The sequence below is a fragment of the Felis catus genome, chromosome B1 (assembly GCF_018350175.1).
Source record: "Felis catus isolate Fca126 chromosome B1, F.catus_Fca126_mat1.0, whole genome shotgun sequence".
NCBI classification, from domain to species: Eukaryota; Metazoa; Chordata; class Mammalia; order Carnivora; family Felidae; genus Felis; species Felis catus.
This window is the reverse complement of record NC_058371.1, coordinates 25491547-25505921: the sequence shown is the minus strand read 5'-3', so window position 1 is coordinate 25505921 and position 14375 is coordinate 25491547. Positions and strand designations below refer to the sequence as shown.

The 14375-nt window shown below is 45.0% G+C and overlaps 1 long non-coding RNA gene across 2 annotated transcripts in view; it reads right to left on the bottom strand.

Annotated features, from left to right (window-relative positions):
* Positions 1–14375, bottom strand: part of LOC111560099 — an 87431-nt gene that overhangs the window by 67213 nt on the left and 5843 nt on the right. For both annotated transcript variants that reach the window (XR_006596372.1, XR_006596373.1), the window contains exons 3-4: positions 11468–11533; positions 7761–7844 (exon numbers count right to left, since the gene is read on the bottom strand). This is a non-coding gene — a long non-coding RNA (uncharacterized LOC111560099). The remainder of the gene's footprint in view (positions 1–7760; positions 7845–11467; positions 11534–14375) is intronic.

Sequence of the window (14375 nt, the reverse complement as noted above, 5' to 3'; positions counted from 1 at the left end):
GGGAGAGAGAAGAAATCTTAAGCGGGCTCCGTGCCCAGTGCAGAACCCATGTGGGGCTGGATCCCATGACCCTGGGATCATGACCTGAGCTGAAATCAAGAGTTTGATGCTCAACCAAATGAGCCACCCAGGGGCCCCTAACAGACTTCTTAAACATACAATTTATGTCCTAATATTTCATGACTATTTCTATAACATAGGAAAGTCCATCGGGATAGCAGACCAGGGTGGAGTTGATCCTTAATCAAAACCATTGAAAGGAAACACCTAAGGGCAGGATGCTGGGAGGAGCTTGCAAGATGGGCAGCGCAACCCCACCTCCAGGGGGCAGCAGCTGCTGGGCTTCCGGTTGCTCTGTGGGACTGCAGCCCAGGGTTGCAAAATGATGCTACTACCACGTAGCACACACAGAAATTTACACACACAGAAATTAACAGCAGTTAGGCAACAGGGTTCCTGGTATAGAGACAAGAATTATTTTCTGCCTTAAATCCCTAGCCATTGGAGGTTATTTGATTGCACATATTAAAATACATTTAACGTATAAATTACATAAAAAGTACACACGGACATACAAAACGCTTCAAGAAGTCCTCCTCGAGAGCCTAAAACCCATTTAACTTTATTTAGGCCAGTGGTTGCCGTCGTATTTGACCCAGAAGCTCTGTTTTCCACATCAAGTGTATTAGCACCCTACGCAATACTCGGTGGGAAAGGCTCTTGAGCTTTCAAAGGGAATACTCAAGTGCATCAATGAAAGCAACAGAATGCTATTATTGCATCATGTCTGCCCCCGCCCCCGCCCCGGTGGCCTCCCTGCATCGGTCCTGATGGGCCTCTGCCACCTGCCATCCTTAGAGGACCGGATTCTCCACCTCTCCTCACTGCTTGCCCCACAGGGAAGAGGTCTGGGCACCATATTAGAGCTTAACAAATGTGAGTTTCTCCTGAATCCTTGGAATATACATCTTAACTACTTCTCTAACAATCGTCTTATGACAGCAGCTTCATGAGTATGTGAAAGACAGAGAAATAGCTCCTCTTACATGGCCTGAGTACATTTGGGATTGTCGGAACACAGCAAATTGCACTGTGCTCTATGCCACGAGTACTGGTGTGAGGAATTGCAATGAGAGTACCATATTTTTCACTTCTCTTTCATCTTCTTTACTAGTCTGTGAACATGGTGAGCAGGGTGTGGTAGCCTTAGATGCCTTATCTGTAAAGCAAGCAGAATCATATTTATCTTGCAGAATTTTGCCAGCCAGAATTTTGGAATGATCAAATAAAAAAGTGAATGTGTGTAAAGTGCTGAAAACAATGCCAGAGATGTAGCAGTACTCACTAAATGCCAGCTATTGGTATTATTTCCACACTTCCTGTTAACATCACACTCTTAGAAGATGGAAAAAGTCATGGATCTTAAGCATGTGCAGTCACTAGAGTAAGTCACGGAACCGTAGTATTTGTAGCTGGTTGACATTTTTTAAAGGATTGTAAAGGTTCTTAGAAATTCTCTTTTACGGATGACAAAAAGAGAAATGGAGGCTGAGAAAAAATGAAGCAATTTGCCCATGTTTTTCACAGGAGCATAAATTACCAACACTCAGTATTTGGATCCCACACGAAGAGCGCAAAAACCTCACTAAGAAGTTAAAAACCGAACAGGACTCCTATCTGAAGTGAACACACCCCCAAATCTCCGCTTTGCACGGTTCCAGGGATTCTTGTAACTTAATGTACATTTGCATGGTGAATAGCAAATCTGAACTTTCGGCGTCCTAAGTGATCTGCTGCAAGCTTTCCCAGTATTTTGTTTCAATCCCTGCTTGCGTGCCTTTCACTCAACAGGTTTTCTTCAAGCATTGCAGGAACTGGGCAGCAAAGCCTTGCCCATCGCACCACTAGATGGCGCTACACCCACTCCGGGGAAGCCATGGCGTGCGCGGGAGGTGGAAGCTGGTTGAAGAGAGGAGTTTAACGTCCTGGTTCCATTTTAAATGTTCATACCCAGACATGAAAGCAGATGAATTAAATTTGCCATTATCCCGCATACTTAAATCTAATTGGATTTGATAAAAATAGAGCAGAGCTGGAGAAGCGGCTGCCAGCCCAGCATCTCTGGCCTGTATTTCAGGCCGAGGGAAGATCCTGACAGAATGCAATCTCTAAGCTCTAGACATCCCCAGTAACAGAAACAGGAAGCAAACACATTCTGGATCTTCTAAGAAAAGGCCAACCATTGTCATAGTATTTCAGAGACCATGGGAGCTGAATAATGAGAGCTGGTGATGGAGGGCCATTTCTAGAAGAACTTAAATATAAGAGGCTATAATGCAGGGATAAGACGGGGAAATGAAAGATGACAACACGTGGAACGTCTATAAGAAAGAAGAAAAACAAAAGCTTTCACACCAACAAAGTGTGGAGAGTCAGGCAGTGTGGCTTGGAGTGGAGCTCAGAGTTAACAAAATTTCAAGGCTGGAAGGAGCCTTGTAAGGAAGCAGGACTGGGCCTGAGAAAGAACTTGCTGGAAACCACACAGATTATGAATGGCAGACAGGCACCAGACCTGAGTTTGTTCGACCCAGTACTCTTTCCACTAAAATGCGTGGCCCTCTTAACGGCTCACTGAAAACCTTTCACAAAATCCAAGGAAATCCACGCAGAAGCGCCCTCCCGCCACCTCCCTGCATGCACATGTGCGCACATCCACCGTCCTCACAATACAGGAAATTGAAGGAAGCCATCTGAAACTTCAGCGGCGGCCGCGGCCAACACAGATAACATATCAAACGAAAAGCTGGAAATCAGCACTGTTCACATTCACACAGGAAGCCCCAACTCAAGCTGTTTGACCCTATTTAGTAATCAGTTCCAGGCTCACAAAAGAATGCCAGAACAAAAACCGAAGGCAAAAAAAAAAAAAAAAAAAAAAAAAAAAAAATCCCCAAAAACAACAAAAAACATACTCCCAACCTTTTTCCTTGGGAAGAAGAACGACTCCAAGAAGTTTCAAGAGAGGACCATCTGGTTTACAGCGTTTTGCAGGAAATCTGGTGACTATTCTGTGATGCCATTGTCTTCGCCAACCCCGGGGAGGTGGCACACCAAGGCGGTCACTGGGATAATTCAGATGCATCAAAGCCATGTTTTACCTCAGTTGTGCTGATATTTTAGCTGAAGGTATTTTGGACCTAAACGTCTCCGGTGATTGTCGGATGTATTGGTGTGATGGGAAGTGCTGGCAGGTCTGTGGCTCCGCCCCCCACTTAGAGTAGCTGTTCCCTAACCAACCCTTCTGAGCCTCCTTCTGTCAACACGGGACCGAATCACTGTTACCTCACAGGACAGTTCTGAGGAGGGCATGAGAGAAGATGTCCTATGGCACAGAGGAGCCTCCCTAAATATCAGCCTCTTTCCTTCAGTTTAATTTTCGAATTCCCTTCGTCACTTACACTGTGAACCTGGCCTTCAGCAAAGAGAAGAAAAACGTCTCATTTTCTTTGGAGCCACTGCTGAATTCTCTCAAGTTTTATCCAGGCCAGTGGCTCTCTGAACATTTTGGTCTCAAAACCCACTGACCCCCTTACAAATTGAGGATTCTGAATTTTTCTTAAAAAAAATAAAAGGTGGGCTATCAGTATTTACCATATTATAAAGTAACACCGAGAAATTTTAAAAATATTTGAGTGACAATAATAATGTATTACATATTAATGTAAATTACGACAAATAACTATTTTCCAAAACAGAAAATATTTAATGAGAGTGATGTCATTTACATTTTACAAATCTCCTTAATGTCTGTCTTGATAGAAAACAGCTGGATTCTCCTATCTACTCTGCTCCTACATTGTCTCTTGTAATGTCTTGTTTTGGTAGAAGCCTATGAAGAAAAATCAGCCTCTGTATGAGGGAGGGGTATTTTAATAGTTTTTAAAGATAGGTGCGCACATTCTTTGGTAGTACACCCAAACTCACTAAGGGCTAATTTCTTTAAGTTAATTTTAATGTGGAATCTGGAACGTTTTCAATGAACTTTTTAAATGCTCTTACATGAAGTCCATTCATCTATTTTGCACTTTCAGTGGTTCTTTTACGCACGCATGCTTTTGTAACATTTGGAAAATACTGACTCACTGAGTTACGTAGATCTTCCAAATTTCAACACAGTTTATTACACATGCAAAAAAACCACATTATTAATATACTGCCACCAATCTCATCAGAATAATTTCTGTAAGGAAGCTGTCAAGCTCACTGTGATGGACATGGGCTTTCTATAATCCTAATTCTTTCTTGAAAGTTAAAATTTTATCATTGGCAACTGACATTGTCAGTTGTTTTACTAGAGGGGACAAGCTCACTTTGTTCATTTTGAGAAAATACCTGTCAGATATCCAACTCTAAATAACTATAGTTTGTCTTCCATTCTTTAGAGTGTCAAAGAATAATGATGTTCCATGGGGAATGAAAGGCTAGTTTGGCACACTATTCAATTGCCAAGCGTTTTTCCTCAAGAAAACCAACACCCTTCATTATTCAGCAGAAATGCCTTATGTGTGTTTTCCATTTTATCACAGAGAATATTAAATGCACATGTACTCAGAGGTCAAGATTTAACAAAATTAATAATTTTTACTGATTTATCAAGGACATTCTTAAAAAAAATTTTTTTAATGTCTATTTATTTTTGACAGAGAGAGAGAGAGAGAGGGAGAGAGAGAGAGACAGAGCATGAGTGGGGGAGGGGCAGAGAGGGAGACACAGAATCCAAAACAGGCTCCAGGCTCCGAGCTGTCAGCACAGAGCCCGACGCAGGGCTGGAACTCATAGACCGTGAGATCATGACCTGAACCGAAGTCGGACACTCAACCGACCGAGCCACCTAGGCACCCCAAGGACATTCTTTTTTTAAAAAAAGATTTTATTTTCAAGTAATCTCTACACCCAATAGGGGGCTAGACCTACAACCATGAGATGAAGAGTCACATGCTCCACCAAATGAGCCAGGAGGAGCGCCTTAAGGACATTCTTTTTTTTTCTTTTTTCATTTAAATTTTAGTTAACCTACAGTGCAATATTGGTTTCAGGAGTAGAATTCAGTAATTCATTTCTTTATAACACCCACTGCTCATCCCAACAAGTGCCCTCCTTAATGCCCATCGCCCATCTAGCCCATCCCCCCCCCCCTCCCTCCAGCAATACTCAGTTTGTTCTCTATCATTAAGAGTCTCCTGTGGTTTGTTCCCCTCTCTTCTTCCCCCTCCCCTTCCCCTATGTTCATCTGTTTTGTTTCTTAAATTCCACCTATGCGTGAAATCATACAGTATTTGTCTTTCTCTGATTGACTTATTTCGCTTAGCATAATACATTCTAGTTCCATCCACGTCATTGCAAACGGCAAGATTTCGTTCATTTTGACGGCTGAGTAATACACCATTGTGTGTGTGTGTGTATACCACATCTTCTTTACCCATTCATCAGTCGATGGACATTTGGGCTCTCTCTATAGTTTGGCTATCATTGATAATGCTGCTATAAACATTGGGGTGCAGGTACCCCTTTGAATCTGTATTTTTGTATCCTTTGGGTGAATACCTAGCAGTGAAATTGCTGGATTGTAGGGTAGTTCTATTTTTAGTCTTTTGAAAAACCTCCATCCTGTTCTCCAGAGTGGCTGCACCACTTTGCATTCCCACCAAAAGAGCAAGAGGGCTTCACTTTCTCCGCATCCTCACCAACATTTGTTGTTTCTTGTGCTGTTAATTTTAGCCATTCTGACAGGTATGAGGTGGAGTCTCATCATGGTTTTGATTTGTATTTCCCTGATGATGAGTCATGTTGAGCATCTTTTCATACGTCTGTTAGCCATCTGGATGTCTTTGGAAAAGTGTCTATTCACGTCTTCTGCCCATTTCTTAAGTGGGTTATTTGTCTTTCGGGTGTTGAGTCTGGTAAGTTCTTTACAGATTTTGAATACTAACCTTCCAGGACATTCTTAAATGAAACTGGAATCTGTTTTCCTGTGTGTATGTGGTGACAGTTGGTGCCATGTGCCAAGAAGGTGGCCATTTTGCCCTCTATTGCTTTTGCATCATCAGAAGGGTCACCACAGTGAAAAAGCCAACATCTTAATATTACTATGAAAATAGTTTTTACCTTACAGACTCTCTGAAAGGGTCTCAGAGACACCCCTTAGTGTTCCTCTCTCCTCAGCTCTCCAACCCCAGTGACCTCTGGCTACTCCAAATTCTATTGCAGCACTTAGTAGATTGCGGGTATCTCTGAGTCTGTGAGGTAAAAACTATTTTCATATTAATATTACAATATTTTTGTTCCCCAAGTTCTTGCTTTGTAATTGATTCTACCCTCTATTTTTAGCAATAATAAATGATTTGGCATATCTATTGCATGTCAAACGCTATTCTAAACATGAAAAACACAGTAGTCAACAGGACAAGTAAGTCATTGCTCTCATGGCCCTTATATTCTAAGATAGACAATAAACTTGTAAATAAATGAATGCATGAGACATAAGCCCCATAATGATTAAAAATAGACTGACGTGACCAAAGGCGAGCTTGTAGTGAGATGGCTCCAAAATGAGGGGTGTCAAGTGTGTGCTCTGGTGTGAATAACGGTAATTCATGAGAAGAAATGAGGACGGGTGAAGTTTCCAGTAGACTCGCTGGGGTAAAACTGGAATTCCCCTGGAAAGCTCGGACAGGGAAGAGGGAAGAAGGCATGGTCCTTTGTGTTTGAAGGAGTGCCATGTTATCCTTTCTGGGGAGGACGGTACCTCACCAGCCTTCTGGGGGAAATAGCCAGGCAGCGACTGGTACAGGATTGCTGAGGTTACTGGTTGCTGCTTGTTCCTTCTAGAGGCTGGTGGGAGAAGGGGCCAAGGAGGGAACTGGATTTATCTGTAACATGAAATTTTGGTTGTCCTGGTTGGGATACCCAGCCCAGAGCTCTCACCTCTTTTTGTTGTGGTTGTTTATTTATTTATTTTGAGAGAGAGCAAGCACGAGGCGGGGAGGAACAGAGAGAGAGGGAGAGAGAAAGAATCCCAAGAGACTCCGTACTGTCAGCACAGAGCCTGAGGCAGGGCTTGAACCCATGAACCATGAGATCACGACCTGAACGGAAATCAAGAGTGGATGCTTAACCGAGTCACCCAGGCACCCATGGCTGTCACTTCTGATTCAGGGTATTCTAAATCCACGACTAGAGCACACTAACAATTTTCGTGTCAGTATTCACCCAAGCCAGCTATCTGGGGGCAAAACCAAACGAATGAAAATAAAAACAAAGAAATCCCACAAAACTCAAAAGAAGGGCTTGTAGGTCCTGTTGCAAGAAGCACCTTGCGATGGAGGAAATTCTATGCCACTCACTTGAAAGAGCTCTGTAGAATCAGTTCTACAAGATGGCAAGAATCAGTTCTTGCCCTGTTTTCCTCTCCCCTTTCCCCTAGAAAGGTGTCCCCGCTGTTCCTACTGAAGGAATGTGTCCTCTGCCTCTCCAGGGCACGTTTCCGGTGTCTTCTTCTGCTGAAGCTCCTCTCATTAGTCCAGGGGAGGCGTCTCTTCTCTCCTGGAGCTCCACCTTTCCCTTCTCTTCCCTGTGAGCCCGCTCCTCTGGGTCAGTGCCCCTTCCCCCACGCTGCACAGGAGAGCCGCGATTTTGTTTCCTGAGTTTCACCTTTTCCTCTAAGTATGAATTACTGTAACCCCAAAACAGGTATAATTTACCTCTTCCATGTGTCCTTTTTTCCAACCACTTCATGGTTTTCAGAAGGGACATACCGGACAGGTCGCAGGTCTCGGTGCAGAGTACTGTGTAAATACAGTGTAAAGTCGACTTACAATGTGACAAATGTCTCTCCTCTCAAAGTGCCCATCCAAGGCCATCCATTCAATCTCCTCTACTCATTAAATCAGAGCAGATTCCCCCTTCTTAGTAAAGCGTAAAATTCTGGAGGGCAGGGACTATTGTCTGTCACCATACCCCTATAACCACAGCCTTTACAGACTGTTGACACTTTGATTGTAAGGGTGTTAGAAAAGGTGGTTCCCTCTACTCCTCAGAGGCAGCTGGGGGCGGGGGTGGGGTGGGCATGCGTGTAGTGGGACCACGAGGGTTTCTCTAATCTCTACTCTGAGAGCAACAGTACTTCCATGGCGCCCACCCTCCCGCAACCACATAACTTATGACACGGTCCCTTTGGGGTTGGCTCTGAGGTGTTTAAAGCCAAATACATATGCCACATTTAGCAACTCTGCAGCGTCTTCTCACAAGGGTCTTAAGAATGAGATACAGGGGCACCTGAATGGCTCAGTCAGTAAGCGTCCAACTTCAGCTCAGGTCATGATCTCGCAGTTCATGAGTTCGAGCCCCAGTTGGTCTCTGTGCGGACAGCTCAGAGCCTGGAGCCTGCTCCGGATTACGTGTCTCCCTCGCTCTCTGCCCCTCACCCACTCTCATTCTGTCTCTCAAAACAGTAAACATTAAAAAGAAATTAAAAAAAAAAAAAAGAATGAGATACATAGGTTTCCCGGCTGCCATGTTCTGACGACCACGTCTTCATCATTGTTGTTCTGCCTTTGAACTCCTGAAAATAGACCCCCATATGAACTTTAGCGAGTGGGTCCTGCATTTCCACCACAGGACCATTTTTCCCATTTTAAAGTCACACGAATCACAGTGAGCCTTCCCTTGGGGCCCTGGGGAACCCTGGAGGGGGAACAACACGTTTTAATAAGGAAAGGGGGAGTCAGTCACAGGGAACCAGTAGGCTTTCACAGCTGCCCACCCCAGTTCTAGGCCACCAGCACGCTCTCTAAGTGACGCATGAGTAATTTGCCTTGTGTGCCTATTGACCGTACTAGGATGGGGGTACGTGGTAGCTGTCGGGGTGGGTGGCGGCCCAACTAGCAGGAAATCCTAGAGAAGACAGGAAAGCGGAGGAAGAGCTGTCCGGTTTTCCCGACAGCCTCGTGCTTTACGGTAAATTTATACACTGCAGGGTGAGGCAGGAAGACCGGGGCGCATTCTAACTGGCCACTTGATCCCTGCCCATCCCAGATTCTCAGCTTTATAGCCAGCTTCTCTCCTTACTTCCAGATCTTTGGTTTCTGCAAGCCTCTGAGCCACCTCTTAGCTTGTTGAAATGTTCTTCTGTCTCATTAAGTCCGATCGACCCTTGCTTTGAGCGTCTCCTTTTATCCTCTGGGAACCTGTTGAACCACTGACTCCATCACCAGTGGCTGACCCGGTAGCAGCACCAGGCATGGGAGAAGACCGCCACCAGAAAGAAACTCCGGGGCACAGCGCAAGCTGTCTTTGTGCTCCAAATCTTAACTGTTCAAATATCTTCCTCCAAGTTCTACTTTTCGGTATAACTAAGCTCACGGAGAGCAGAAATAAAGGGAGCCGAAGTCGTAACGAATGTAATTTCCATTGTGGAATGCCAGCTCATTTATTTTTAGATGGAAATGTAGCCCGCTTTGTCACCTCCCACCTAAGGCCCCCACGGAAGGTAGTAGGCATTGATAACGTTCGTTAAAAGCTGAGATTTCACATTTTGCTTATTTTTGTTTGGCTCTGCACAGCCAAAGGGCAAAGAATTCAGACAGCTTTCCTGCAAACACCCACTTTGCGTTTATACCCTGTACGAAAGCAAGCAGGCTCTGGCGGTTGCTGTCAGGGAAGAGGAAATTGTCCTCAGCTTAATTCCCAGAATGTAGAGTTCGAGCATGTGGCAGGAACACGGCGTGTGTACTTGAGAAACACAGGGCCCTGCCACCGCGCCGAGAGCAGACGTTTGACTTCAGCAATACACGGCCCGGGTTTGGTGAGGCCATTTCCTCCGTAAGAGGAACACTGTGCCTTCACAGGCATCTTGGTGGATTTAATTTTGGTTTTGGCTTATGGTGCTTTAAGATTGCTACTCCAGGGGCACCCGAGTGGCTCAGTTGGCTAAGCGTCCCGTACTTTGGCTCAGGTCGTGATCTTGCGGTTTGTGAGTTCGAGCCCTGCACTGGGCATTTTGTGGACAGCCTGGAGCCTGTTTTGGATTCTCTGTGTCCCTCTCTCTCTGCCCCTCCCCCACTCATGCTGTCTCTTTCTCTCTCAAAAGTAAAACATTTTTCAAAAATAAAATAAAATAAAATAAAATAAAATAAAATAAAATAAAATAAAATAAAATAAAATAAAATAAAATAAAATAAAATAAAATAAAATTGTCACTCTGGAAGCTGAATGTGTGAAGAAGACAAGTGCTTGTTCCCCCAAAATGTCATGGATTACATGGCCATGAACTGAACACCCACTCTGGTTTCTTGTCTGGTTAGGTGTCCTCCGAAGCAGAGCCCAGGTGCCTGGAAGCCAGGTGTTCATCACCTGGCCCTCCCCCACCTTTCCCATTTCGTATGTATTTAGTCAGGGTTCTGCAGACAAGTGGAGCCAAGAAGATGTATCTAGAGAAAGGGATTTATTTTTAGGGATCTGCTCACACAATTTGGGGGAGGTGGCCAGTTCAGAATCTGTAGGGCAGGCTGGCAGGCTGGAAAGGCCAACAAGACCTGATGCTGCAGGCTGGAAGCATAATTCCCTCCCCGTCGGGGGACCTCACTCTTTCCTCTTAAGGCCTTCAACTCAACCCATCGATGAGGCCCATCCACATTGTGGCACATATCTGCTTTACTCAGAGTCTGCTAATTTAAATGTTAACCATATCTAAAAAGATACCTTTCTGGGCAAATACAGACTGATATTTGGCCAAACTGGACCCCACACTCTAGCAAAGATGACTCATAAAATTAACCATCTGCACATAGTAAGTGCTCAACGAAATGATCTGATTTGATATGCAGTCCCAGACAAAACATGCTCCTGAGCCACTACTTCTTCAGCTGAATGATATAGGGGTTGGACTTCCTTCCTCCAATTCTGCTAGGCCAAGGTTACAAACGTGTCTTGAGAATGTAGACAAGGTGTGACCTCTGGTCCCTTCACACAAATTGAACAGCTTTAAATGAGATGATAACACCTTCCCTCACCATTGTGGCTGCCCCCAGTATTGGCAGCAATAGAATAAATCCTATACGGTGGTTCCCCCCTTATCCTCAGGTGATACTAAGACCCCCTAGTGGATGCTGGAAACCACAGATAGAACCAAACCCTACATATACTATACATACATACCTATGATAAAATTTAATTTAGAAATTCCGTGCAATAAGGATTAACAATGATAACTAATAGACGATAAAATAGAACAATTATAATAATACACTGTAATGAAAGTTATGTGAATCTGGTATCTCTCTCAGAATAGCCTATTGTCCAGCACTCACCCTTCTTTTTGTGATGATGTGAGATGATAAAATACCTATGTGATGAGAGGAAGTGCGGTGAATGACGTAGGCACTGTAACTAATGTTGGGCTACTACTGACCTTCTGACGACATGTCAGCAGGAGGGTCACTGCTTCTGGATCATGGTTGATGGCACGTAACTGGAACTGTGAAAAGCAAACCGCAGATGGTGGGGGCTACGGAACAAAGTTCTATAATCCCATGAGCTGTCTTCTTGGTGTCCTGTTTTTCTCAGGCCTCACCACACCCAGGGGCAGGACTCAAGCTGCTTAGGGGGTCCAAATCACCAGTTCTCCAGAAGAAAAGGGCTCCTCCTCTAACAGTGAATAGGCTGCTTAAGAATTTAGAATGCACGGGTGAAGGAAATGCTTCTGAAGTTACTGGGGGCTCACAGAGAAGCTTCTAGAAAAATAGGCCCGAGATCCATCCTTGACTCCTGGTCTCTTTGTTGTTTTTTCCTTTTAACCAGCCGAGGAAGGAAATAATGTCCAGTGTCACTGGACACTGGAAAAGAGTCCATGAGGAGGAATGAGAGTCAAACCACAGTCAACACACAACCCTAAAGCAGTGCCTTGTCCATAACACTCAGTAATGTTCAAGGAATAGGAGCGCCTGGGGGGCTCAGTTGGTTGAAGTCCGACTCTTGACTTTGGCTCAGGGCATGATCTCAGGGTGCTGGGATTGAGCCCCATGTTGGGCTCTGTGCTGAGCATGGAGCCTGCTTGGGGTTCTCTCTCCCCTTCTCGCTCCCCTTCTCTCTCTGCCCCTCCCTTGCTTGCTCTCTCTCAATAATAATAATAATAATAATAATAATCATGGAATGGACCAGTTATCCTCTCATTTTATCCTTTCTCCATCTCTATTTTCCTGAACCCCTGCCCAGAGGCAGCATCCAGGGTCATGATTCCTTTTGCTCGATTCAACCCCAAGGTTTCAAGCAGATAAAACCAATACACTGGAGACCCTAAACACCATCGTGGTGCCTCAGCTCTGAATCCATATATCAAATAGGATGGGCGTTTCGTTCAGGCAATGTTCCACAAGGAGGAAAAAAAGCAAATACTTTAGTTCAGTTCAGATAACACATAGACCTATTTCTGTTTTCTGTCTGACTCCATGTGTATGAGGATTTTGACATGAGGAAGGCAATTTGCTTTAGAAATGCGTTCTTTCATTTAGATTTTTGTTTGTTTGTTTTGTTTTCTGAATTTGCAGCTCACTGACTGAGCCAAGTCACTAACTCATGAATCTGGCATTTTAGGCATCTAGATTACATCTCTTGACAGTTGTTTTTATATGTGGAGTTTATTTGAAACAAATGTACAGTCAAGGATAAGTCCTTGGACTTGGAGCCAGTAGAACTGGGCTCTGATGAAACCCTGGACGTCATGTAGTTTATTTCTGCCAATGTAGAATAGATGCATAAAGCCAATGGTTTGTATTCCATGAGGCTTTGAGGGGATACTGAACTGTAAAGAGGTTAACAGGGATATAGGTCTGGAACTTAAAAAATTTATCGTGCTGTGTTGGATCAAGCTCAAAAAACACTAGCCTCAAATCGGGTGACCTTAAGAGCCATAGTCATTACCATTTATATCTCAGGCTCATCCTTTTCTACCAAAGAGCTATAGCTCTCAAATGAAATACATAATCACTCCCTGAGGGATATTAGGAAGTGATATTATTTCCTAAGAAGCAAACAAACCGGCACAGAGAGAGACAATAAAGGGATGGGAGACCCTTAACTGGTTGTGCCGAGGAAGATTTTTTTCAGAAGATAACGTCCAGGCTGAGAACTGAAGAGTCGGGAGCAGCCGGCCGTGGGGAGCTGATTTCACGGAAGTAGTGACAGTTAAGATGGACAACAGCGCGGCTGAGGAGCTGCGGGGACCGCGTGCCACCCCCATGGCGTCTGCCCCGCGCGCCTGGCCTGCTGGTGCTGACGTTCACAGAGAAGGCAGACGGCGGGGAGAAGGAGAGATGGGGAGGAAAATCAAAAGCTACGTTGTGGACAGGTCCTGTTTGTGACGACCGTGAGAATTCCAAGGGGAGATGTAGGGTAGGCGTGTGCATGTCAGGGTCCTGGCAGGAAACCAGGGCCAGGGGAAGAGAGCTTCATCAAAAGGCTCTTTACAAAGGTGTGGGCAGAGTTTAGGGAAAGCAAAGAGGCAGTGCGGCGCCCTGAAGCTGGTGACAGAGGGGAGGAGTTCCCATGCCTGGGCCTGAAGAAGCAAGGGAAAGGGGTAGTGACTGGTTGGGAGAGGAGGCTGGGGCACTAGAGGTGGATGGAGAGGACCTTCTGAAAGTGTCTGCGGCCTTCAGTGGAGAGACACAGCCGGTCTGAGGTGAACCACAAAGAGGGAGCTGCGCTAATCGACTTATTGACCTCACCCTCCTACCTTTCAATCTTCTGCTGGAAACTTCTATTGGCTAAGCCCAGCTGGAAGTCAGAGAGCCTTCTGATGTCGTTCACAAAAGTCAAACTGCTAGGGCAGAGAGGAGGGTCATCAAGAGTACAGAGTGGGTCTGGAAGGACAAACAGCATACACACACCGCAAGGCAGCTGGATACACAAGTTGGAGCTCTACAGAGACGCGTGAGCTGGTTAGAAAGAGTGGGCAAATAGGCAGGAATTAAAGTTTTGGCAATAGATGGAAGGAGAGCATCGTGGAAGGAGAGCAAATGAGGAGCAGTGAAGAACTCTGCTATTATCGCTTAGCTGGGGCACCCGGGTGGCTCAGTCGGTTGAGCATCCAACTGTAGCTCAGGCCATGATCTTGCGGTTCGTGAGTTCGAGCCCCAAATCAGTCTGCTGTCAGCCTCTCAGTGCAGAGCTGGCTTCGGATCCTCTGTCCCCCTCTCTCTGTGCCCCTCCCCTGCTATGCTTGCTCTCGCTCTCTTTCTCTCTCTAAATTAATCAATTTAAAAAAAAAACATTAGAGTTTAGCTGGAGAATAAAGAGGACTTTGCAAAGGAGACTGGAAAAAA